The sequence below is a fragment of the Arvicanthis niloticus genome, chromosome 14 (assembly GCF_011762505.2).
Source record: "Arvicanthis niloticus isolate mArvNil1 chromosome 14, mArvNil1.pat.X, whole genome shotgun sequence".
NCBI lineage: Eukaryota > Metazoa > Chordata > Mammalia > Rodentia > Muridae > Arvicanthis > Arvicanthis niloticus.
The window spans coordinates 51,213,976-51,238,111 of NC_047671.1; the positions used below are offsets into that span (position 1 = coordinate 51,213,976).

The 24,136-nt window shown below is 41.6% G+C and overlaps 1 long non-coding RNA gene across 1 annotated transcript; it reads right to left on the reverse strand.

Moving 5' to 3' along the window:
- Positions 1-51: 51 nt before the first annotated feature.
- Positions 52-659, reverse strand: LOC143434346 (uncharacterized). The gene is made up of 2 exons (XR_013103786.1): positions 541-659; positions 52-266 (listed from the first exon to the last, which is right to left on the reverse strand). It is a non-coding gene; the product is annotated as an uncharacterized LOC143434346 (long non-coding RNA).
- Between the last annotated feature and the right edge of the window lie 23,477 nt (positions 660-24,136).

Sequence of the window (24,136 nt, forward strand, 5' to 3'; positions counted from 1 at the left end):
TATTATTGTTTTTTGTTTTTATTTTAAAACAACGCACCTTGGGCGTATGTATGTAATTTGGGGGAGGGGGCTGCGGAGCAGGAGATTGGGTTGGTAGTGGAATCTAAATTATAGATCCCTCCTTCCTCTCCCCACCTTCAAGGACTGCTGTACTGGGAGTGTCGGCCACGTCTAGAGCACTGTCCCAGGCCTGGGGCCACGGTGGTCTGGGGAAATGAGGCTCAGGGATGGCTAAAAAAATCCGAATCATTGATGGTCACCAGTGCCTGCGGAGGGAGAATTTATTTTTTTATTTTTTTATTTTTTTATTTTTTAAGGGGGAAATAAATGTCATGATGGTCCTTCTCGGAAGTGGGAGGGGGTTCATTCGTTCGTCTCCGCCAGGCCTGGATTGGGGGGGTGGGGGGGGGGCGTTGCTGCACTGCCTGGGTCTGCAATGGCACTATAATTATTCCTGGGCTGAGAGGACAGTTGCAGGGGACAAGGTGGGCGGCACCTCGAGTGTGGCAGTGACAGCAAGCAAGGTCGCGAGGGGCTTACCGGGGCGGGCGGGCTGGCGGGCGCTGTCCTGCCGCAGGTGAGGGAGGGCGCAGGCTGGAGGGAGGCCGGCGCGCGCGAGGCGGGCGCGAGGAGGAGGGAGGGGGAGGCGCGCGCACACCTGTTCTGGACGGCGCGCGAGCCGAACGGCGCCTCACTCGGGCTCTGCGGGCTGAGCCGCGAGGAGGGCGGGCTGCGAGCGGGGGCGGGCCGCGAGGGGAGGGGAGGAGGCGGAGGCGGCGGCCGCGCGGCGGGCTCGGGCCTCGTTCGCTCTGGCTTTCTCTCCCGCAGGCAGGCCGGGCTGGCACCCCGCTCCTCCCGCTCACTCACAGCCCCGTCAGCTCTCGCTCCTTCTTCCCTAGCGGGATCCGCTCGCTGCCGCCGCCGCCGCCGCCGCCACGGCGAGTCGTGGCAGCCAGACGTCGGCGCGTAACCCGGCGCTCCGTGCGTGACTCCCGGCGACGTCAGCGCGCGCCCCGCGCTGCCCACCCCCTCCGTGGCTCGCGCTCGCGGCTCCGTGGCTGCCGCGGTAGCCGAGCGCGCTCCTCGTTTCTGCCTCGCACGCGTGAACGCGCCCTCGCTGCCGTTGGCGCGTCAACACCGCAGCCCAGGCCCCTGGGCGCGTCTGTGGACTGGGCCCCGGTGGCCCTCTCTCCCCACTCTGTTCCCGGGGCTCCCCTAGGGGGCTCATCCCTTGCCGGCGATCGCGAGGCCCAGGCTGGGCTCCGGCCCGGGTGGGAGCATGAAGGGCCTGCGCCAGCTCTGCGTTAAGGGCCTCAGCGTCACTGCGGCTGCTGCTGCCACCTCGTCACACGCCCCCTCCCTCCGCCTAGCTCAGAGGCAGCGAGCCTTTCATCTCCCGGGAGGGTCTCACCTTGGCCTTGAGACGCCCGCAGAGAGAGGATGGAGGGGAGGAATTAGCATAAAGCAGAAAGTCTAGATGATCAGGTTTATATTCCAGGAACCATTGACAGGAAATGCGGGGTTTCTGCCCAGCCTCCCACGTAGTGTAGGTGAAGCTGGGCCCCTTGGAGAGAATGTGACTAAGGACAAAAACCCTGATAAATATTATTTATGCGTCCTTGGGCAGAGAGGGGGAAGAAAAAAAAAAGGACAAATTAATTTTTACAAATGGCTATGCAAGGGTGAAAGCTAGCACTCTGCAATGTCCTCTAAGAGTGTTTGTGAAGTCTTACCAACTTCAAGATTTTTGGTGCACAGTTACTATCATGTATACTGTAGCATCTCAATGAACACTACACAGAATTAACATAAACTAATGATCTTCAGAATAAATAACTGCTTTCATCTTCTTTATTTAAATAGATCTCCAAGAGAAGTCACCCTATTGAGGCAAATAAAGAGGTGAATAGAAAAGCAATTCAAAGGAATGACCCAGCTCTCTTCAACCCATCTCAAACATTTTCTCATCCCTAAGGATTAAATGAACATTTTGTTGCTTTTTTAAGTATGGGAATTCAGCTGTTTGCAAATGTCCTAACTGACCAGATTATTTAAAGTAATTTTGAACACACATGAAAAAATGTTCTGTTTTTAGGCAATAGAACTTTAAACTTCATTAGTCTTCAAGAATTTTATCTAGTTAAAACCTGTGAGAAATATCATTTTATAGATAAGAACTTTTAAGTTGGAAAAGTTAGTTGTCCCGAATTTTAAGGACTATTTTACCCATGCAGGAGAAGTCTCAAGTCATTCTGTCCACTACCTTCCACTGTTGTCTTTAAACTATCTTTCGATGACCTTTTTGTATATTATAGAAGGTGGTTAATAGCTCTTAGAGAATTAAAGGGAGCACTTAAAAGGTTTATATTTGAGATTTGTGCTAATAGAAAATGATAGTAATACATTATAAAACAATTGAAATCGTGTACTTAAAAGAAGCAGCAAAATATTTACTAATCTCTGGTTAGAGGTCAGAAAATGAGATGGGATGAAGTGATGGGTCATTTCCTTTGAACTGCTTTTTTATTCACCTCATCTTTAGGTGGCAGCACCACGATATAAATGTCTCTACAACTATCATCTCTGTGTCCTGACATCCTGGAGTATTTTGTTCCAAATGTTTCCACTGTGGAAATTAGAAGCTAGTGAAAATATGAAATTGGAGCTAAGAAGTAAGAGCACTTGGGAAGTACTAGAGAAGGCTGTCAGAAACTAATAAAGTGCATGTAGTTACTGAAGGAAAAACCTAGAACTTAATTTTTTTTTTATAGTGTGATAAGCAAGTAGTGCTTTCGAATGTGGTTTTTAAATAGAAAACAAGCCAAAGCTTTACAGAAATTCATATTTATCAAGTATAGTTTAAAGTCACTACAAGTGTAGATGATAGTTTTCTAACTGCATTTTTCCCCTCTGTAAAGACAGGCCTGGCTGAACTGGAACTCACTATGTAGATAAGGCTATCCTTGAATTCAACAATCCTTCTGTCTCCTTGAGTGCTGGAAGGTGTTCACCAGTATGCCTGGCTTCTAACTGTAACTTTAACATTTAAGTACAAGTTCTTTTCAGTTATCCACTGTCAGAATTATGAAGATCCCCTAGCTGTACTTGCTGAAGAAACTTCCTGGCTTCTTTCCTGACTTTCTATATCATTCATGTACAAAGTAAACACCCATCACTCAAACTTGGAGAAGTAAGAAGACTGAAATAGACATAAAGTGGTAGTGACTTACAAGTAATTCTATATCTTAACTGCTCCTACATGTTCATTTATTTTTTGAGAAAGAGTCTCGTGTAGCTGAGACTGGTCTCAAACCCACTACTCCCCCCAACATATTTTGAAGATAATAAATTGTGATGTGTAGAAAATTATTTGGATCAAGTATCTCTAAGTTGAAATTTGTCATAATTTTGTTTGTGTATAGTAGTTCATTACCCCCTACCAAAGCAATCTAATAAAATTGAATTTACATCCATTTCAAAATAGCATGCAGTAGATTTGCTGTGTAAACACCACGGTATATAGAAGCATGACACCCAAGAGTGGGAAACCCAATTATTTCTGGAGAGAGGAAAAAGTGTTAACAAAGTCCTTTCTGATGATCACTTCCATCTTTCTCAAGTCAAAGTTGGAGGAGGAGTCTCAAATGAATTGGTAATTCTCAAACTCAGTGGTATTATGTTAAGATTTGCAAGCACCCCAGTGCCAGCAAACCATGCAGCCTGGGGCTTTTGTTCCAAACTCTGCCAACACTATTTTGGCAGTAGAACATTCTGTTGAACAAACTTTGCACGTGTTTAGGGTGTGAAGTGGTCCCTTGAGCTTTTATCTGGTTTCATTGCAGTTTGGAGACCTGAAGACATGGGTCAGAAGCATGAAACTGAGTTCACATGCATCCCGAAAGAGACTAAGCAATTTTGAATTTTCACTTACACTATGAACAGCTTTTTTTGTTGTTGGTGGTGGTGGTGTGAGAGTTACCGAATAGTACTTTTTAGTTTACTTCTTAAATATTAACATGATATTGAACCAGTTCTCATCAGCAGATGAGTCCCTCCCTGTGAGAGTTGGACCATTCCTCATCCTCCTACCTATTACACCTCTTGTTCCCAGCATTCAGAAGCGGAGACAGGTGAATTTCTATGAGTTCAAGGCAATCCTGGTCTAGCAAGATCCACGTTAGCCAATGCTACTGATGAATGAGTCTTTGTCTCAAACAAACAAAACAAAGACTAGTAACTGTTACCTTTAATTCTCCACTCTGTAGCCTTTGATGGCTAAAACTATCATACCCAGATTCTTGAGTGTATTCTTTTCAGACACACCAGAAGAAGGCATTGGATCTCTTTACAGATGGTTGCAAGTTACCACGTGGTTGCTGAGAATTGAACTCAGGACCTCTAGAGGAGCAGTCAGTGAGCCATCTCTCTAGCCCACAATTGTCTCATCTTTAATCAGAATATCAATTTCTAGGCTACAAGTAGAATAATTTGAAAGTGTTGGATATTCTGGATACTTTCCCCAAGGCTATAAACTTTGTTTTTGTTTTTTTGAGACATGGTTTCTCTGTGTAACAGCCCTAGCTGTCCTAGACCTCTCTTTGAAGACCAGGCAGGCCTCAAACTCACAGAGATTTGCCTGCCTCTGCCTCCTGAGTGCTGGAATTAAAGGCTAAGTTACACTCTGTGTGTGTGTGTGTGTGTGTGTGTGTGTGTGTGTGTGTGTGTGTACACTTATGGCACATTTGGATAGAGGACAACTTGTGGGAACTGGCTTTTTCCTTCTTCTTTGTGGGTCCCAGGGATTAAAAACAAGCTGTCAGACCTGTAGTAATAGATGCCTTTACCTGCTGAGCCTTCTCACTGGCCTCACCAAGTTACACCAAGTGGATGTAACTTCTTATTTATAACTTTTCCTTTCCTTCTCTTTTAAATTGAATTAAATTTTGTTTTAGAGGGTTTTGTTGTTTTGTTTGTTTGTTTTCTGAGACATGGTCTTGTCACATAAATAAACCTGGGTGGCCTGGAACTCACAATGTAGGTCAGGCTGGCCTCCAACTCAAACTATGTGCCTCTGCTTCACCAATACAGTCAAAGGTATTGTGTTATTATGTACAACCTTAAAGTAGTTTTAAAAAGAAACAAACAAAAGTATTCATATATTAAAACAATATATAGATGAGATGAGATATGGACAGGAAAGCTAGGCCTTTCCAAAGAGTAAATCTGTATATTGAAAGTTGCTGGCATTTTACAATGACTTTAAAATTTCTCTTTTGCTTCCTTTAGGACATCAGTGTGTTACCACTATACTGCCTGGATCAAAACTAAATACATGTGGCTCCCTTCTGATCCTGACCCAGGCCACATGTGGCTCCCTTCTGATGCTGACCCAGGCCACATGTGGCTCACCTCTGATGCTAACCCAGGCCAGTTTTACAAGCTAATCCAGTAGCACTTTTTGACCAGATAGAGGTCAGCAAAATTTGCATGTTGAGTAAAATATTTCCAGTAGAAAAAAAAAAGAGGCAATAATGCAAATGGAAAATACAAAGTAAGTTTAATATTTTTTTGTGTGTTGTAATAATTGTTTCTATTTTTTTTGTTGTCATTGTTGTTAGGTTGTAGAGGTTAAACATACATGTGCTGCATGAGTGTTTTGCTACCACTCTTTATTTTTATTTTTTATTTTTTATTTTTTTTCTGGAGTTAAGGACCCAACCCAGGGCTTGCTAGGCAAGCACTCTACCACTGAGCTAAATCCCCAACCCCGAATCTTTTACTATCAAGCTGTGTCCCCACACTAGTATTTTTTATTTGTGCATGAGTGCACTTTAATTCATGCTTGTGTATGTAGAGGACAGCCTTTGGTGTCTTCCTTAGGAACAATATCTACCTCCTCTGAGTCAGGGATCTCTTGCTTGGAGCTCACCAACTAGGCTAAAGTGGCTTGGTCAGCAAGCCCCAGGATCCTCCTCCTGTCTGCCCACCCCCAGCATAGGATGAGGAGTGTGTACCATACACTCAGCAATTTTATATGGTTTCTATGGTGAGTGGATGAAGTCCTGAGTGAGTATGTATTGTTGACAAACATGGCTATCTATGTTAGGGAAACCAATTCAGGAGACCCGTGGGAACTGGCAGAGCCTTTCTTTGGTTCCCATGCTGATGGTGCTGATGACAGTGTGCATGAAAATTAGCAAGTAGAATTTCTTTTTCCCCAACTGCAACCTGATACTCCCACCGAGTCTCAGGTTACAGAGACCTCCCACCAGTACAGAGACCTCCCACTAAGTCTCAGGTTACAGAGGCCTCCCACCAGTACAGAGACCTCCCACTGAGACTAGCTAACCCCGCCTCCTGTTGTGCTGTACATCTTAAAGGACTGAGTTCCTGCTTTATGTATGTGTGTCTGCCATTCCTTCATTCCTGCATCACCCCAGCCAGGCCTCCTGAGCTAAACTGTTCTGGGGATTGCAACCCTCCCCATCTAATTTTTTAAAATTCTTTAATAATTTCACATGGATACACAATGTGCTTCAATAGAATTCTCATTATCATCTTCTTATCACCTACTCCTCACTGAACCTCTTCTTCCTAACAAATGTCTGTGTCCCCCCCCCCCTTTTTTTTTTAAAGTAAAGTCACTTGAACAAGAACACCTTACTAGTGGCCACACCACTAAGGAATATGATTGCCCTCCCCCAGCAGTCAGTAGCTGCCCTCAGCTCCTCTCAGGAAGAGATGGGCCTTATGAGCCCCGACTTGACCGGTGATGGGATGTTAACAGGACACCTTGCATGAGTAAGCACCGCTGCTGTGAGTTCATAGGTTCAGGGTTTCTCTGTGTAGCCTTGGCAATCCTGGAACTCCTCTGTAGACCATGATGGCCTTGAACTCACAGAGATCTACCTTCCTCTGTCTCCTGAGTACTGGGATTAAAGACACCCCCCTTTTCTTTTTATTAAGTTTTTTTTAGTCTGTTTCACTAAATTGCCCAGGTTGGCCCTAAGCTGACTCTGCAGCACCAGCTGGCATTGAACTTGTTTTGATCTACCTGCCTCAGCTTCTTGCATAGCTGAAATTATAGGTCTGCACTACCAGACCTGACTCTTATTAAATATTTTGCTTTGTTTAGTTTTGTTCTGATACAGGGTCTCAAAACCCAAGCTGGTGTTGTAGTCAAAGATGACCTTGAAATCATCCTAACCCTCCTGTATCTACCTCTGGCATGCTGGGATTACTGACATACAATACCATGTATGGCTTGTTTTTATCTTTTGCACACACCTTTTCTTCTTGTTACTGAAATACTTAAACAAAATTAATTATCAAGTACAAATAGAGTGATTAATTTTTACTTCCTATATATAAATCACTTTTACTTAAGTGTGTGTAGGATGATGGAATGTTTTTAGTTACTATTTTGGAATCCTATTACTAGACATGTTAGAATACAGTTGATGTTTAGATTTTACATATATATATATGTGTGTGTGTGTATAGGTATTTAATAATTTAAACTTTTTGTCTTATCTGTATAGGTGTTTTGCCTGTGTGTTTGTCTTGTAGACCCTAGGTATTTTGTCCTACTTGTATTCCTGATGCCATCAGAGAACAGAAGAGGGTAAGAGATCCCCTGGAACTGGAGTTACAGACAGTTACTCAACATGCAAGTGTGGGGAATTGAACCCAGGTCCTCCAGAAAAGCAGCCAATTCTTTTAACCACTGAGCCATCTCTCCATGCCCCATCTCTCTTTTTTAAAACCACCTTGAACTTCATTGTGGAAAGTAAGTATGGCCTTCAAGATGAGGTCTAGTTCTTGGAACCCTTTGGTGTCTATCAGTCAGGCTTGTTGCCTTGATTTGGTTATTAAACAGTATCTATCATATGCCCACTAATAAGGCATTGCTCTAGATTCTCAAACCAAACAAAATCTCAGATATCATGGAGTTTTCAGTCTATGGAAGACAGATAATAAACTAGCAAGTATTATCATATAATGAACAGTTTATATCACACACAGATATAAGACCCCACCCCCTTTATTTCTGAGACAGGGTTTCTCTGTGTAGTTTTCCCTTGAGAAACAAAGGTCTTTAGGAGCTTTTGAATTCTTTCATGTTTACCAAAGCCATTCATTTAATATCATTATTGCTCTGTATAACCCATGATGATTCTATTATTCAATACAATAAGATTTATGATTTGCTAGAATTACAGATTCTCACAGTCATTTATCCGTGGTCCCAAAATCCAAGAAAAAAATTAATTCATTCGGTGACAAACTCAGACTGGAATTGATATAGTCTCTTTTAAGTCTTTATTTCTTGCATTTATGTGTGTCTACTGATAGAAATATTAATGTATGATTAAGGACTGCTGCTCAGAACACCATGTTCAGTAAGATGTAGATAATATTACATTCTAAAATGTGAGGAAAATTAAAGTTCAAAAAGTCATGTAGTCCCAAGGACTTTGGATAACAGATTGTAGATCATCACAAATTTCTTCTTGATTACTGGTTAAACATCATTATCCGTGTTACTTCTTTTTATTCTTTTTCTTTTTCTTTTCATTTTTGAATGGGTCTTGTTATATAATCTAGGTTGGCCTGGAACTAACTATGTAATTTAGATTAGCCTTAAACTCTTGATCCTCCTGACTCAGAATCCTGAGTACTACATTCTATGCATGTGCTACCATGTCAGGCTTTCAACATCCTTATTTAAATGTATAGTAACATTTGTATTAGTTACCACTTCATTGCTGTAAGAAAATACCTGACAAACTTGATTTAGGAACAGAGAGTTATTTCAGCTCATAGTTAGGCATAGTCCAGTGTGGTGAGGCAGCTGTGGTGAGGCAGGTGTGGTAGGCAGGTGTGGTGAGGCAGGTGTGGTGAGACAGGTGTGATAGGCAGGTATGGTGAGGCAGGTGTGGTGACGCAGGTGTGGTAGGCAGGTGTGGTAGATAGGTGTGGTGAGGCAGGTGTGGTGAGGCAGGTGTGGTGAGACAGGTGTGATAGGCAGGTATGGTGAGGCAGGTGTGGTGAGGCAGGTATGGTGAGGCAGGTGTGGTGAGGCAGATGTGGTGGCAAGAACAGTTCTAGTTGTGCCAAAGGGGCATGTGAGGTGGCTGGTGGCACTGCACCTGCTGTCAGAGGACAAGGGGGATGCAGGTTACATTTTATTTCACCTGTGACACCAGCCATGAGTGGTGTCTTCCCACCCCAGTTAAAGTTTTCTAGAAATGGCCTCATAGACACACCTAGAGGATTGTCTTCTTGCTGTATCTAAATCCTGGTAAGCTCTCAATCTTGATTAATAATCACAACTCCACTCCTTGTCAATTTGACAGCCACAAACACATAACTTAATTTTTTCTTTCATTTGTGATTTTTGTGTGTATGTGTATGATGTGTATATGTGTATAATGTGTGTATATGACTGTGCATGTGAAGGTCAGAGGACCACCCTCAAGAGTTGGTTCCCTCCTTACACTATGAGGTAAAGGCATTAAACTTGAGTTGTCAGATTTGAATGGCAAGCACTTTGTCCACTGAATCATCTTGGTGGCCCCCACACTTAAGCCATAACATCCATCCCTGGTCCTTAAAGTTGCATGTTTATTTCATAGTGAAAAAAAAATGCATTCGGTCCAACTCTGTGACTCCCTAACATCTTAACAATTTCATCACTGTTCAAAGGTTCAGTGCAGAGTGTCCACTGAGACTGAGGGATCTCTTAATTATGATTTTCTGTAAAATTTCAAAAATATGTTACATGCTTTCAACACAATGGTACAGAATAAGAATTGCCATCCCCAAAGGAAGAACCAGGCAGAACAAGGAAAGATGAGACTAAGCAAGGCCAGAACCTAGCAGGGCAAATACCAAACCCTGCATCCGGGGCTCTGGCCAGCACCATTTGTTAGACATCTCAAGGTCCTGGAATCTCCAACATCCTGGACTTTGTATTGGAATTTAGGTTACATTCTCACAGTTTCATTTAATGATCCCTCAAGGTCTCTTTGTAGGGAATCTGACCCTGACACGCCTCACCTGGCCTCAGTCGCTTTCTAGAACCTTGGAGCAGGCCTTCATGATCTTGTAACACTTGCGTTTTGCATGTTTACAAGACCAGCAACAAGTGGATGAAATTATCAAGTTCAGCTGCCAGTTTGATATGTAGCCTGGTTCTGTTTTACCACAGCTGTAGTGGCCACTGTATACCTTGGAGGCCAAACCTGGGAAGACACTTGCCTTGGTAGTTGGTGCTCTGTCCAGTCTCTCCTTTCAAAGGAGCTTGAACTTTTACAAGCTAGAGGCTTTTGCTAATCTCTGTAACAACTCTAGATGCTATTGTCTCTTTATCATCCTTGTGATCAACTTGAAACTCACTCATGTTTGCTCCTTTCCTTACTAAACTTTGTCTCCCCGACAAAACACACACACACACACACACACACACACACACACACACCACAAACACAAACATACACATCAGTTATTTTTTATATGCTGTGACTAGCTCAAGGGCTGGGCACTCCTAAAACTTCCCCTGCTAGCAAACACACCCCTCTGGTACTCCTGAGACTTCTAAACCTTCCCCTGCTACCCTAGGCCCAACTGGGGAACTGGCCAGTGGCTACTTACCCAAATTCTTACATGGCTGCTTGGCTTTCTCTCCTGCAGCACCTACATCCCATCTTTCTCCCACGAGTTGTGGGTGGCGATTCTCCTTTTTTCCTCTCTCCCCGTTCCTCGCCCTCACAAATCTCCAAGTCTCTCCTCAATCTACCTGCCCAGCTATTGGCCGTTGGCTCTACTGATCGATCAAAAACCAATTAGGGACAAAGGCCAGAAGCATTTTGACACTCAGATTCCTGATTTGGAGGGCCGGATTAATTCAAAGCATTAGAACCGATCCCCAACAGTGTGATCTTCCTCTCTGTTCTGAAACACCAGACAGCCACATTTTCTTTATCTTTGCATTTCTCCATCTTATTTGGTCTTGCTATAATTTCACACTTTTTTTGTTTTCAATTGAGACTAGAGATTTTGTTGTTGTTATTGCTGTCTTTATTGTTGTTGCTGTTTTTAATTTATTCTCCTTAGTCTCTGATGGGTTTTCATGTTAACTTCTTGCCTTTTGTTCTGAATATTTTTGGATAATTAGGAGATACCTTCCTTACTGTTGTCGGCTTGTCAGATGTCAGAAAACATTACAGATTTGGATGGTGTTTGCTGAGCAACAGCATCTGTTAAAGTTCTGTGGCTTGTTTTATAATCTCACTTAATAAATTGTGTAATTTGCTTCAGATCCCTTTATTTTATATATTAAATTTGCAATATTTGAATTGTAATTGAGTTTGTCTTCAGGTAAAAGTTTTTCCATATGTAATCAGAAGTTGAAGTATTTGTTATCTTAATTAATTTATTTTTGGCTATAGATAAGAAAGAAAGGTTAATTGGATTCCAGGTCATGAAGCTGAACACAGACTAACACAGCATAGGTTAGGGCAATTTAAATAAGTTCAATATACCAAACTTTCCTCCATTTGTCTTTTCTTTTTCCTTTTTTTTTTTTTGTTTGTTTGTTTGTCTTGTTTTTCAGAACAGGGGTTCTCTGTTATCCTAAAAACTCACTATAGAGACCAGGCTGGCCTCAATTCACAGAGATCAGCCTGTCTCTGCCTCCTCAGTGCTGGGATTAAAGGCATGTACCACCATGCCTGGCTTCCATTTTTATTTTTTAATTGAAAAAATATATTTTACATGTATACATTATTTGCCTGTGCATGTATGTTTGTGCACCACTTGCATATCCAGTGCCTGTGGAAACCAGAAGAGGGCAACAGATCTGTAAGAACTGGAGTTACAGATAGTCTGAACCTCTGTCGGTGTTGAGAATTGAACCCAGGTCCTCTGAAAGATAATCTCAGAGATCCACTGTGAGACAATAAGCAAATCACCCTAGCTGTTCTCTGTGAAAAATAATGTACTATCCTTTTTAAAAAACAAGTTATTTATTTTATGTATATTTATGTATATGAGTGCATATGTATATTTATCTTATGTATATGAATATATGTATGTACATATACATACATATACACATATATTTTATGTATATTGGTATGCTGTCTTCAAGCACACCAGAAGAGGCGGCATCAGATCCCATTACAAATGGTGGTGAATCACTCTGTGGTTGCTGGAAATTGAACTCAGGACCTCTGGAAGAGTAGCTCCTACCCTTAAACAGTGAACCATCTCTCCAACCCCTAGTGTATTCTTACATTCAAAGCTGAAGGTTCTAGCACACACTCTTTAAAACATTCCCTTTTGTGTAACTTACTCTGTGTTAACCACAGTTTCTCTGTTGTTCTGTGGTACATATTTACTAAGTTTAGAGTGTGGTCCATGGCATGTCATGAGAGCTATACAGCAAGCAGTTAAACCTATCTTCTTCATCCTCAGCACATGCTGACTCACATGGTTATCAAGTCAAGTATTGCTGAGAAGGACACAAAAGAGAGACTGAATGGATATATATCAAGATTAAATATAAAAATTTAACTGTTTATTGTATCACAAACTAAGGGTTTTCCTGAGACTTATTTTGGGTAATTTTCTGACTCTGTATTAGGAAGGATTTAAAAAAACAAAAAGAAAAAAACTTTAAAAGGAGTTTTGTTCTAATACCAAGCCCTATAAACCCAAGTCCACACCATTTCCTCTAGAATATTACCCTCAAAATTTTTGTGGCACACCTTTGGTGTATTTGCCAATGTGTAGTAATGTCTTCAGTCAGAGTAAACTTTTAATATTTAATATTAAGTATTAAAATATTAAAGTAGGTGAATTTAACTTCACCTACTAGTGATGAAATCCCACCTGCATCTGGGAGACAAGAGGGTCTGAACACTGCCTTAGCAGGCTGTGGGGTGGGATCCCATGTAATTGGCCTATTTGTCGTTTTACATATATTCTCCTGGCTTCTGCTAGATTCATAATTCTTCTAAAACCTGGCAGTAGCTTTGAGAGGGTTTGGTTTTCCAGAACTTTTTTTCCCTCATTTCTATTTGAGGAAGGAACTTAAAAAAAAAAAAAAAAAAAAAAAAAAAAAAAACCCTGTGAGAATCAGCATTTGTATTTCTCACTTGAAAGATCTGAGGATGGATTAGACTGAGTACATTTGCCTTGAAGTACATATGAAATACGCAGGGGCCATGCTAACTCTAAAGCTTACTATTCCAAAGGCGATGCATCCACAAACCTCCACCCAGTGTCAGAACTAGAACACTCTCTAGTCACTTGCACTGACTTGTGCTTTTCCCCTCTGCCTCAGCTTCCTGCCCACAGGGGTAACAGGGGTAACAACAAGCAAGCTTGTTGTGTGCTTAGTATCAATGACAGTTTTAGTTCTCTCTCTCTCTCTCTCTCTCTCTCTCTCTCTCTCTCTCTCTCTCTCTCTCTCTCCTTCCTTCCTTCCTCCCTTCCTTCCTTCCTTCCTTCTTCCCTCCTTTCCCCTCCCTTCCCTTCTTCCTCCCTCCTTCCTTCTCTCTCTCTCTTTCTCTCTCTCTCTTTCTCTTTCTTTCTTTCTTTCTTTCTTTCTTTCTTTCTTTCTTTCTTTCTCTCATTTCTTTCTTTTTAAAGATAAAGTCTTGCTATGTGACTCAAGTCGACCCAGAATCCTCCCGTTACTGTGTCTTCACCCCCAAGCACTAGGATTCCCGGCATGCATCAGCACACTGGGGCTCTGTTTCCCTTTGTTTTTAAGTTTTCAAAATTATTTTATTTTATGCACAGCAATGTTTTATCCCTGTATTTGTACTGTGGGTGTGCTTGGTAAATTCAGAAGGGAGAAACTCCTCTGGAACTTGAGTTACAGGTGGTTGTGAGCTGATGTAGGTGCTGGGAATTGAACCTGGGTCCTCTGAAAGAGCAAACAGTGCTCTTAACTTCTGAGCCAGCTTGCCAGGCTTCAGCTTTGTTTTAAAAATGTATTCAATCAAGAGTGTATATATTCTAAAAGAATATATTGTTTAATTTACATGTTTATTGAGGCCTTTTTTTGTTTTGTTTTGTTTTGCCCTAGCCATCCTGGAACTCACTCTGTAGACCAGGCTGATCTCCAACTCAGAGATCTGCTGCCTCTGTTTCTTGAGTGCTGGGATTATAGGTGTGTGCTACCACTGCCCAGTTTACTATCTTCCAATATTCTTTTAAAATTATATTTATTTTTAAAGTTTATCCATGTTATATGTAATAACACTTTACTCATTTTTATTTCTAACTAACATCCTGTTGTGTGAACATTACAAAATTTATTCTTCTCTTGACACACAGTAGGGTTGTTTTCAACACAACGTAAGGTTGTGTTCATCCCTGCCCCCCCCCATGTGTTATTTCAAATATCGCTGCTAAACATAGGTTTTTGCATACCTTTTTATTCAAGCATTTCTCCCTATAAGTAGGGTTGCTGGCCTGTTGCATGAATACATTTTCAATTATGTGAGATAATTAATGTCAGATTTTCTCACTCTTTCATAGTTCATGAGAGTTCTGTACATTATTAATGATTGTTATTGTTATACTTCTTAATTTTTGATAGTCTAGTGAGAATAAAATGCTGTGTAACTAACTTTTTATGTACAATGAAAAAGTCAGCCTTACCTAAAGCTTTAAAAATATCCTCTTCCTTTCTATAATAAGATCTTGTATCTCACGTGACATTACTGTGTCTGGGAGTTCTCTTTTCGAGAAAACCATTGATTCCTATGATGGTTTGAGCAAAGGAATCTAAAACTTTAGCTAGGAAGAGGTTGCTGACTAGATGGTCCGAACGTTGCGTCTAAGTTGATGTTGCACAAAAACAAACTATAGATGCGCCAAACATTCTTGCTAATAAACTACAGAAATAGAAATATGTAAAATTACATCCTTTACTATTCTTTACTATCACAAATTAATGTGATCTGAAGCTTACACCAATCTGCGAAACTATTTTAAGAAAAGACTCCTCCAATCTGTTGATCTGGAACAGTTCCACTAAACCAAGTTTAGTGCAGACATCTTTGTACATTTCTCTGTATCTTAATTGTACCAAGGGGCTCCAGCTCACTCTCTTTTGACATGGCTAGATGAGAAAAGCACATATCAATCTCTCAGTGAAATTTCAAAGATTCTAGAGACTCATCATTGACCCATATACATTAACCATAAAGATGATTTCTACCAGATGCTTCTGTTACACTGTGCCCCCAAAATGTTTTTTAATTGAAAAAGCAATGTTGCATATAATAATCTGTAGCAATAGCTAAAAACATGTATATTGAAAAATATGCATGAGAAATAATAATATACATATTGATACGGTCACACATAGACACATACACAAGTATAAAAGTGTGGGCATGTGTATGGTTCCATGGATCAAGCTATAAATAAAAAAATATATACATTTATATAATATACATGTATACTTAGATACAGATACATATATTATATGTAAATTATTGTTCATTAGATGTAGAATTTCTATGTAGTCCTCACTGGAAGTGGCCTACTCAAAACCCTCTTGTTTTAACCTTCAAACGGCTAAGTACAGAACTGTATTACTATACACAATATACTTTTTAAAAAGATTTATTTTTGTTATTTTAAATTTTGTGTAGGTGTGTATGTCTACATGTGGGTGTGTGCACGTGAGTGCAGATGCATCAGGAAGCCAGAGTCTTGAAACCTCCTGGAGCTGGAGTTACAGATGGTTGTGGGCCACCTGATGTGGGTGGATGCTTGGAACTGAGCTTGGGTCCTCTGGAAGAATAGCAAGTGCTCTTAACCACTGACCCATCTCCCCACCACCCAACCCCTGCCCTTTTTCTTTTCAGACAGGGTTTCCTAGATCCCAGGCTGGCTTGGAACTCTCTCTATAGACGCCGATAGTGTTGTCTCCACTCCCCACTAAGCTGAGATTCAGGTATGTACCATGGCTGGTTTATGTGTTGCAGGAGCTTGAACCCAAGGCTTTTTGCATACAGCATGTGTTGCAACACCAGCCCCATTTTTTTTTTTTTTTCTTTTTGAAACGTGGTTGCTATGTAGCTCTGGTTGACCTAGAACTCACAGCAAAACTGTTTCGACTTCCCAAGTGTTGGGATTACTCCCATTGGCCACCACATTTGTCTGTCTGTCTGTCTGTCTGTCTCTCTCTCTCTCTCTCTCTCTCTCTCTCTCTCTCTCTCTCTCTCTCTCTCTGTGTGTGTGTGTGTTACATGCATGTGGGTCAGAAAACCACCTTCGGTAGTCAGATCTCTCACTTTGCTATGTGGGTCCCAGGGGTGAAACTCAGGTCATCAGGCTTGGCAGCAAATGTCTTAATTCACTGACTCATCTCACTGGTCCCTGACCACATACTTAATTGTTGTTGTTGTTTGTTTGTTTGTTTTTTGAGACAGGGTTTCCATGTGTAGACCTGGAGACATCCTGAACTCCCTCTATAGACCATGCTGGCCTCAAACTCAGAGATTCCTGCCTCTGCTTTACCAAATGCTAAGATTAAAGATGTGTACCACTACCGTCCAGCTTCATTTTTTAAAATTTATTTATGTGTATGTGTGTGAGTCTACATGAGGTGATGTGCACTATATGTGCCCATGAAGGCTGGAAGAGGGCATCAGATTCCTTGGAACTGCAGGTACAAGCAGCTCTAAGCTACCATGGGTACTTGGAACCAAACCTTGGTCCTCTTCAAGAGTACTAAGCACTCCTAACTGTTGAGCCATCTCTCCAGTCCCTCATTCATACACTTAAATTTTTTTTTAATTTTTATTTGCCAAGCATAATATGTGTAAGGGTGTTTTGCCTGCATGTATGTCTGTATACCACATGCATACAGTGCCCATGGAGGTCAGAAGAAGGCATCCGATCTCCTAGAACTGGAGTTACATATCACTGTGAGTCTACATGTGGGCACTGGGGATCGAACCCAGGTTCTCTGGAAGAGCAGCCAGCTTGTAATTACCGAGTCATTTCTGTAGCTCAGAAATGGGTAGCCCAAGGCTGATCTGGAACTCATGATCCTCCTGCTCTGCCTCTTCAGCATATTCTAGAAGAGTTTACCACCACAGCCAACTAGCCACCTACTTTAAAAAACTTGTATAGGAATTTGTGCTTATTGTCCTTAAAAACAAAGAAATAATGGCTTGTTAGTTGTGTTTCCTGCCATTATTAATTAATTAATTAATTAATTAAGTAATTACTTTTTGAGACAGCTCTGGCTGCCCTGGGCCTTAATATGTAGAGCAGGCTGGCCTTAAACTCAGAGATCCCCTTTCCTCTGTCTCTTGGGTGCTGTGATTAAAGATGTGTATTACCACATCCAGCCTTGTCTCCTCCTCTAGATTAAAGACTTTGAGGGCTGGGGAGATAGCTCAAGCAGTTAAGAGCACCAGCTGTTCTTCCAGGAGACCTGAGTTTGCTTCCCAGCACTCGCATCACGTGACTCACAACAGATCTTAACTCCAGCTCCAGGACATCCCATTCCTTCTTCTGACCTCCAACATTACTATACATATTCGGTATATACCTTCATAGGCATAAACACGTAAATAGAAAAAAAATCTTCAAGTGAAAGATTTTCAAGAGTATGTGTTTTTATTTTGTGTTTCTTTACTATATTGTTAAGTATAGTGTCACATATCAAAGGGGCATTCATTCAGAGATATTAACTGAATGTAAAAGTTCCCTTTGTGCCTGTACTTGTTGACTGGAAAAAGTTCAAGTGAATATCTATCAGAAAAACATTAAAATATGTATTTACTTTCTTCTTACAGTTTGTGTCTATTTTTCATTGCTATGAGTAAAAGCGTAGCAGGACAGAACAATCTAAGTGGGAAAGGTTTATTTGGATCATGGCTCCATGAGGTTTTAGTCCATCATAGTGGGAGAGTGTAACAAAGCAGGGTGGCTCACGTCATGGGGGCCAGGAGAGAGGGAGAGGAAGAGAGGGAATAAGGAAGAGGAGAAGTAGAGGAAGAAGAGGCCTTTGCCCATATTCCCTTTTTATCCCATCTATGTTCCGCCCATTTGAGTGGTGCCACCAACACTCAGGACAGTTCCTTCTTGCCATGGACAATCCTCCTGTAGACACCCAGACACCCAGAAGTGTGCTTTCTTTACTAATAATCTTCTAGCTAGGTCTCTTCTCAACACAATCATGTTAAGAATGAAGATTAACAATCATTGTATGGTAGCTAACGCTTGGCAGTAATTGTTCTCCCAGTGAATATATTTATGCTGGGTGGACAAAAATTCCAACTTCATACAAGTAATGTTGTGTTTAGCCACATTGCTACAAAACCTTAAAACTTCATTTATCTATTCCTATACTGCTAGATATTCACTTCTATACTGATCAAAGAGCACCAAATGGAACCTAACTAAGACCGACTCCTCTCAAGCAGGCCTTTACCTTGCCTGAACAGCATAGTAGAGCTAACCCTGGTAGTGAGGGTGGGGTTGAGTGAGGGGGTGAGTAATGGGGGTTAGGAGGGTGTAGGGGGTGTTCAGTTCATGTGAGCCAGCCCCAAGCAAAGGCAAGCTGGCTCTGCCCTTCACCACCTGTGGAAGGCAGGAGAGTTGGCCCCAGCCCTTGCCTAGGCAGCATGGGAGGACTAGCCCTGAAGCTATGAAAGTGAGAGACCTTCTCCCCTGACCCCCAACCACAGCATTCAGAAGAAAGGCCCCAAACCTTGTCTGAGCAGCACAGTAGACCTAGCCTTAGTGGAGGGGGCTTGGCTGAGCTGGCCCTGCCCTTAGAAGGGGGAAGGGCAGAAGAGCTGGTCCTGTCCCTTGCCTGGGCAAAGCCCAGGTAGAGTGGGTGTGATAAATCTGGTGGACTAACCAACTCAGCTAAGACCCAGGCCAGGACTTTGAGTTGGCCCATTTTATCATCTACCTCGTCATCTATGAACTGCTGGAGTGTGCGAGGGGGCTGGTCCTGCAGAATTAAAGCTGCAGGATCTCCATCACACAGGGCAACAACAGGATATCCGAGAGGAGTCTGGTGAGGATCCAGTACTGAAAGTGTGAAAGGAGCCAAAGGGCTCAAACCAGACCACTGACTCAGTGCAATGAACATTTGCAAGGGAAGCTGTTTGGCCAGAGGGATGTACTGTGTGACACACTGTGACACACTGCAGCTTCCGTGGGGCCGAGATGATTCTTGTTAGTTTGTTTTGTTTCCTTTAGGTGGGGAGGTTGCAGGGGCAGATATGAAGAGACAGGAAGATGAGTAGGATTGGGGTGCACAATGTGAAACTCACAAAGAATTAGTAAGAAAAAGTTAAAAAGACTAACTTCTTTCAAAACATCAAACAAGGGCTTTTCTTTGGTTATAGACAGTATAAATGAGCTATTTATTTTATTTTCTGGGGGATTATCTAAAAGCAAAATATTTAGTCTTTTATTACAACTCCACCACATACTTGCTCCTGTGGTTTCCAAGATGGCTTGCAGTGATTTCTGTCTGTGGCATTCACATTTCTCCCACGTTACATGAGTCAGGGTCTGCATAAACCAAGAAAACACAAATAGTGCTAGGTCACCTTCAAGACTAGCCCATGAGAGGCTGCAAAGACCTAGGGACCGAAAGCTAAATTAGAAACCTGGCTAATTGCAAAGGAAATTGTTTCTGAGAGCAGGAGTACTGTCTGGGTAGCTGAGCCAAGGAAGTCTCAGACTAAGAGAAAGAAGATGCTCAGTATTAGCTGGGGTGGGGGAGGGGGGAGGGTAGTGGCACACACATGAAACCCCAGCTCATAAGAGGAAGAGTTAAGTGGATGAAGAATTCATGGTCATCCTCAACAACATAGCAAGTTTAAGGCCAGCCTGGAGTACATGAAACATTGCCTCTAAAGATGAGAGGCAGAGAAAGAGAGACAAAGAAACAGAGATAGAGAGACAGAGAGAGTCAAAGACACACACACGTGCAAACACACAGAGAGAGAGAGAGAGAGAGAAAGAGAGAGAGAGAGAGAGAGAGAGAGAGAGAGAGAGAGAGAGAAAACAAGAAACCTCACTGACAGAGTAAAAAGCAAACAGGCAACAAAATAAAAGAGCACCCAATAAAAAGATGCTATAACACAGTCAGACTTTAAAACCACACTGAGACAAGCCAGTCCCAACAGATCAAATGTTGCACAATCCCATTTGTGTACAATATTCAGAATAGGTTAAATTACACCCACAGTGGATTGCCTAATGCTGGATTAGGAGGAGGATCCGGGTGATTGGTTATGTAGGGTTTCTGTTAGAAGGAACAGAAGTCTTTCAACAATGATTGTGGGAATGGATGCAAAGTGACATCATTGACTTACAAACTTCAAATAGGTATTTGAGTCATATATGAATAACTGCAGCTTTTGCCTGGTGTTCTATTATTCATTCTGTGGACCCTCTATGTAAACATAGACTGGCACTTGAAGGTTCTTTGTTTAAAGCTAGTTTTATAGTGTACAGGAACTCATAACATACCTAGGAGGTAGCTACTTCCCACATGCATTTCTGACATCCTGACACTAGTAGGCATCATGCCCCCTTACTTGGGCTATTCTAGAATTTTCCTATCCTTAACTGTTTCCGCCCCCCACCTGGTACTGGGGCATGAGCCAGAGCCTCAGGCATGATATGCAAGCACTCTTACTACAGTTGTACATCTGGTTCCTGGGTTTAGAATAAACTCAGCCAGATGTGATGCAAACATCTGCAATCCAGTACTTGGGAAGCAGAGAAGGGAGGAATGGAAGCAAGGAAAAGAGGAAGGGAGAGAAACATTTTTCTATCTTGTCATCTGTTTCTACCTTTATTTCTGAAATCAAGAATCAAATCTTTTTGTTGTTGTTGTTTTGGTTTGGTTTGGTTTTGGTTTTTCGAGACAGGGTTTCTCTGTATAGCCTATAGCCTGGCTGTCCTGGAACTCACTCTGTAGACCAGGCTGGCCTTGAACTCAGAAATCCGCCTGCCTCTGCCTCCCAAGTGCTGGGATTAAAGGTGTGCGCCACCACTGCCCGTGGAATCAAATCTTTTTTAAGAGATGGGATATTACTATGTATGCTAGCCTGGACTTGAATGCCTAATTTTATTTGTAATTCATGAGAACCTCTGCCTCTAAAGTGTTGATAGGTATGACCACCACAACTGTCTGAGTCTATTCCTTTTGTTACTTTGTTGGATTTTGAGACAAGGTCTCTCTATGTAGTCCTGGCTGTCCTGAAACTCGATGTGTAGACCAGGCTAGACTTGAACTTAGAGATCTACTTATATTTTTCTCCTGACTGCTGGATTAAAAGTGTATGTACCATGACTGATTAGTTTTTTAAATTAAGTTTATTTATTGTGTGTGTGTCTTTTGAGAGCCAATGTTCTCTAGGATCAGACTCAGGTTCCCAGGTTTGGTAGCAAATGCCCTACCCACTGAGCCATCTCGCCTGAGTTTATTCTTTTCTTTTCCGTTTTTTCTTTATTTTTTTGTTTTTGTTTCTTTTTCTTTCTTTTTGTTGAGACAGGGTTTCTCTGTTTTGGAACTCACTTTGTAGACCAGGCTGGCCTGGAACTCACAGATACCCACGTGTCTCTGCCTCCCAAGTGCTGGGATTAAAGACATGTGCTACCACTGCCCAGCTACCTGAGCCTATCCTTAACAGCAACCAGAGAAGTTGTTTATGATGAAATCCAGACAATGTCAATTATTTATTCAAAATTGTCTAGTTACAATACTTGGGGGGTTAGAAGTAGGAAGACCCAAAGTTCAAAGTCATCATCTGCTACATTTGCAAGTTCAAAGCTAGTCTCGGCTACTCGAGACCTTGTTCAAGAAAAAGAAAAAAACAGAAAGGAAAAAAGAAAGGAAGAAAGAAAGAGACAAAGAAACAAACAAAATTAAGCAGGGCCGTGGTGGCCCACCTCCTTTAATCCCAGCACTTGGGAGGCAGAGGCAGGCAGATTTCTGAGTTCAAGGCCAGCCTGGTCTACAGAGTGAGTTCCAGGACAGCCAGGGCTACACAGAGAAGCCCTGTTTCGAAAAACAAACAAAACAAAACAAAAACAAATTAAACAAAATTAAGCTCTTCTAGTTACTGTCAGCCTCAATCACAACAAAAGCCAGTGTCCTTATTGTGAAGCACTGGTCTTACTCACCTGTCACTTTGCCTTTCACATCTCTGATGTGAAGTCCTGTTTGAATTTGTTTAGCCACAAGTGTTATCTTGAAAATATTAAACACTTTCTCATATATAGACCATTACATTTGTTGTTCTGTCTTCCTGGAGCCCTTTGTCTCCAAATATTCTTTCCTTTAGGTCATGCTTAAATTTAATCTCGTCAGTGAGGCCTACTCTGGGGACACACACACACACACACACACACACACTTTTGGGGGGTGGTTTAGGGGATCCTGGAACTCACTCTGTAGACAAGAAGGCTGGCCTTGAACTCAGAGAACTACCTTCTTCTGCTTTCCAAATGCTGGGATTAAAGGCACGAACCACCACTGCCTATATATATGGCCACCTATATTGAACAGCATTCTTCTACCAGTCTCTCTCTTGTAGCCTGCTTTATTTCTACCATAGCATTTACTACTACAAAATATTACTATATTAGTATATTTTATACTTCTTAATTACTGATTCAACATTTTGCTCACTGCCATAGTCCTAGGACTTAATAAAGTACCTAGAACATAGTAGGTTCTCAATAAATATTTATTGGCCGAATGAGTCAATAAACCATTCATAAGAGATGATAATATCCGTTTCCCTTTTGATAACATGGTTAATCATTGCACTACATTTCCTATTGTTGAACTATCATTGTACTCCTGATATGATTGCATTCAGCTTAATCATTTTGAGATACGGAATTTTGTTTGCTAGAAATTCAGTTAACGTTTTGCATACTACAAAGTTTTCTTAGTAGCTCCTATTTACTGTGGTATCTTTATCAGCTCTTGTGCTTGAATCTATTTTAGAATAAAATAAAGGATCATCTAAGGGTTTTGTTGTTTTTGTTGTAGCTGTTTCTCTCCGAGCCAGGCAGCCTAGACTTCTTTTGCTAACAGAAGACAGCAATTGGCTGTAACATAGTAATTTTTTTTTTTACCTTTCTGGTCAAGGTAGGTCATTCCTATGATCTCAGCATTTGGGATGAGGCAGGAGGATGGTAAGTTTGAGTTATCCTCAGCCACAAAAAGAATTTGAAGCCAACCTATGCTTACACAAGACCCCATCTCAACCAACCATCTGCTCCCAAGCACAAAGAACCAAAGTTACTTTGTTTCAGCCTTTATTTTTCTTCTGTTTCTGAGACTGGGGACTTTCTTAGATCAAGTCTCTAACTGGTCTTAAAAATTAATGTCTACGTAATGTGTGTAGTGGTTTTGCCTGTATGTATGTATGTATGTGCACCATTTTTGTGTCCCGTTCCCATAGAGACCAGAAGAGGCCCCAGAACTGGAGTTACAGATACTTGTGAGCCACCACTTGGTGCTTAGAATTGTTCTTTGGTCCATTGCAAGAGCAGCCCATGCTCTTACCCAATGAGCCTTCTGTCCAGCCCCTTTAACTGATTTTATCCATCAATTATAGTGAAAGATTCAGAGAGGCTTATTTTCTTTCACATGAGGTTCTGAAGCTTGGCTTTCTTTCTTTCTTTCTTTCTTTCTTTCTTTCTTTCTTTCTTTTTTTTTTTTTTATAGGGGAGATAGGGTAGCCCAGGTTGGCCTTAAACTGGTGATCCTCTTACATCACACAGTGACAAACGTCACTCTATCCATCTTGAAAGCATTCTTTCTGGGAGCTTCAGGTTTCATTTTCATTTTCCTGCCTGTCTTAATTTTTTTCTCAGAAGTGAGCATTTTAGTTTGTCCTTCTGTTGGGCTTGACAAAACATTGACATACTTGCTAAAATTACACCTAATGTCAAAGTTACATGTGCTCTGCCACCTATCCTCTTCTGATCATTACATGTTGTATGCATGCATTACAGTGTCATACCATAGCCCATAGACATGGACAGACACAATTTATTTTCATTTTGTGTTCTCTCGGAATAGACTAAGACCTCAAGCATG